Here is a 3,142-nt window from a genome sequence, read left to right as displayed (position 1 = left end):
TATTTTTGAAACCTTTTGACGCTGTTCATATTTTTCTCACATTTTCTGGCTCTTCCTGTTTTTCAACACCATTTCATGCTCCTCTTATTTTTCAGACCGTTTCATGTTGCTCCTATTTTTCAGACCGTTTCATGATCCTAATATTTTTGAAACCTTTTGAAGCTCTTCATATTTTCACACCTTTTCAAGCTCTTCAAGATTTTCAACATCGCTTCATGCTCCTCCTTTTTTTCAGACCGTTTCATGCTCATCTCATTTTTGACAGCTTTTGAAGCTCTTCATATTTTTCACACCTTTTCAGGCTCTTCATGTTTTTGAACACCGCTTCATGCTCCTCCTTTTTTTCAGACCGTTTCTTTCTCCTCTTATATTTGACACTTTTTGAAGCTCTTCATATTTTTCACACCTTTTCAGGCTCTTCATGTTTTTCAACACCGATCCAAGCTCCTCCTATTTTTCAGACCGTTTCATGCTCCTCATATTTTTCACACCTTTTGAAGCTCTTCATATTTTTCACACCTTTTCAGGCTCTTCAGGTTTTTCAGCTCCACTTCATGCTCCTCCTATATTTCAGACCGTTTCATGCTGCTCAAATTTTCTACACCTTTTCAAGCTCTTCATATTTTTCACACCTTTTCAGGCTCTTCATGTTTTTGAACACAGCTTCATGCTCCTCCTATTTTTCAGATCGTTTCATGCTCCTCCTATTTTCCGACCGTTTCTTGCTCCTCATACTTTTGACACTTTTTGAAGCTCTTCATATTTTTCACACCTTTTCTGGCTCTTCATGTTTTTGAACACAGCTTCATGCTCCTCCAATTTTTCACACCGTTTCATGCTCGTCATATTTTTCACACCTTTTAAAGCTCTTCATATTTTTCTCACCTTTTCATGCTCTTCATGTTTTTCAGCACCAGTTCATGCTCCTCCTATTTTTCAGACCGTTTCATGCTCATCTCATTTTTTACACCTTTTGAAGCTCTTCATATTTTGCACACCTTTTCAGGCACTTCATGTTTTTCAGCTCCACTTCATGCTCCTCCTATTTTTCAGACCGTTTCATGCTGCTCTCATTTTTTACACCTTTTGAAGCTCTTCATATTTTTCACACCTTTTCAGGCTCTTCATGTTTTTCACCACCGCTTCCTGCTCCTCCTATTTTTCAGACCGTTTCATGCGCCTCATATTTTTGACACCTTTTGAAGCTCTTCGTTTATTTCACACCTTTTCATGCTCTTTATGTTTTCAACACCGTTTCATGCTCCTCCTATTTTTCAGATCGTTTCATGCTCCTCCTATTTTTCAAACCGTTTCATGCTCATCTCATTTTTGACACCTTCTGAAGCTCTTCATATTTTTCACACCTTTTGAATCTCTTCATATTTTTCAAACCTTTTGAAGCTCTTCATATTATTCACACGTTTTCAGTCTCTTCATGTTTTTCAACACCGCTTCATGCTCCTCCTATTTTTCAGACAGTTTCATGCTCCTCATATTTTTGACACATTTTGAGGCTCTTCATATAATTCACACCTTTTCAGGCCCTTCATATTTTGAACACCGTTTCATGCTACTCGTATTTTTCAGACCGTTTCATGCTCCTCATATTTTGACACCTTTTGAAGGTCTTCATATTTTTCACACCTTTTCAGGCTCTTCATGTTTTTGAACACCGCTTTATGTTCTTCCTATTTTTCAGACCGTTTCATGCTCGTTATATTTTTGACACCTTTTCAGGCTCTTCAGGTTTTTGAACACCGCTTCAAGCTCTTCCTATTTTTCAGACCATTTCATGCTCTTCATATTTTTGACACATTTTGAAGCTCTTCATATTTTTCACACCTTTTCAGGCTCTTCATGTTTTTCAACACCGTTTCATGCTCCTCCTATTTTTCAGACCGTTTCATGCTCCTCATATTTTTGGCACCTTTTGAAGCTCTTCATATTCTTCACACCTTTTCAGGCTCTTCATGTTTTTCAACACCACTTTATGCTCCTCCTCTTTTTCAGACCTTTTCATGCTTCTCATATTTTTGACACCTTTTGAAGCTCTTCATATTTTTCACATCTTTTCAGGCTTTTCATGTATTGCAACACTGCTTCATGCTCCTCCTATTTTTCAGACCGTTTCATGCTCCTCATATTTTTGACATCTTTTGAAGCTCTTCATATATTTCACACCTTTTCAGGCTCTTCATGTTTTTCAATACCACTTCCTGCTCCTCCTATTTTTCAGACCGTTTCATGGTCATCTCATTTTGGACACCTTTTGAAGCTCTTCATATTTTTCACACCTTTTGAAGCTCTTCATATTCTTCATACGTTTTCATGCTCTTTATGTTTTTCAAAACCGCTTCATGCTCCTCCTATTTTTCAGACCATTTCATGCCACTCATATTTTTGACACTTTTTGAAGCTCCTCATATGTTTCACACATTTTGAAGCTCTTCATATATTTCACACCATTTCAGCATCTTCATGTTTTTCAACACCACTTCATGCTCCTCCTTTTTTTCAGACCGTCTCATGCTCCTCATATTTTTCACACTTTTGAAGCTCTTCATATTTTTCACACCTTTTAAGGCTCTTCATGTTTTTCACCACCGCTTCCTGCTCCTCCTATTTTTCAGACCGTTTCATGCGCCTCATATTTTTGACACCTTTTGAAGCTCTTCGTTTATTTCACACCTTTTCATGCTCTTTATGTTTTCAACACCGTTTCATGCTCCTCCTATTTTTCAGATCGTTTCATGCTCCTCCTATTTTTCAAACCGTTTCATGCTCATCTCATTTTTGACACCTTCTGAAGCTCTTCATATTTTTCACACCTTTTGAATCTCTTCATATTTTTCAAACCTTTTGAAGCTCTTCATATTATTCACACGTTTTCAGTCTCTTCATATTTTTCAACACCGCTTCATGCTCCTCCTATTTTTCAGACAGTTTCATGCTCCTCATATTTTTGACACATTTTGAGGCTCTTCATATAATTCACACCTTTTCAGGCCCTTCATATTTTGAACACCGTTTCATGCTCCTCGTATTTTTCAGACCGTTTCATGCTCCTCATATTTTTGACACCTTTTGAAAGTCTTCATATTTTTCACACCTTTTCAGGCTCTTCATGTTTTTCAACACCAGT

This window comes from Dama dama, unplaced genomic scaffold, assembly GCF_033118175.1.
Source record: "Dama dama isolate Ldn47 unplaced genomic scaffold, ASM3311817v1 ptg000093l, whole genome shotgun sequence".
In the NCBI taxonomy this organism is placed as follows: domain Eukaryota; kingdom Metazoa; phylum Chordata; class Mammalia; order Artiodactyla; family Cervidae; genus Dama; species Dama dama.
The sequence above is the reverse complement of the archived record's forward strand: the minus strand, read 5'-3'. Positions refer to the sequence as shown.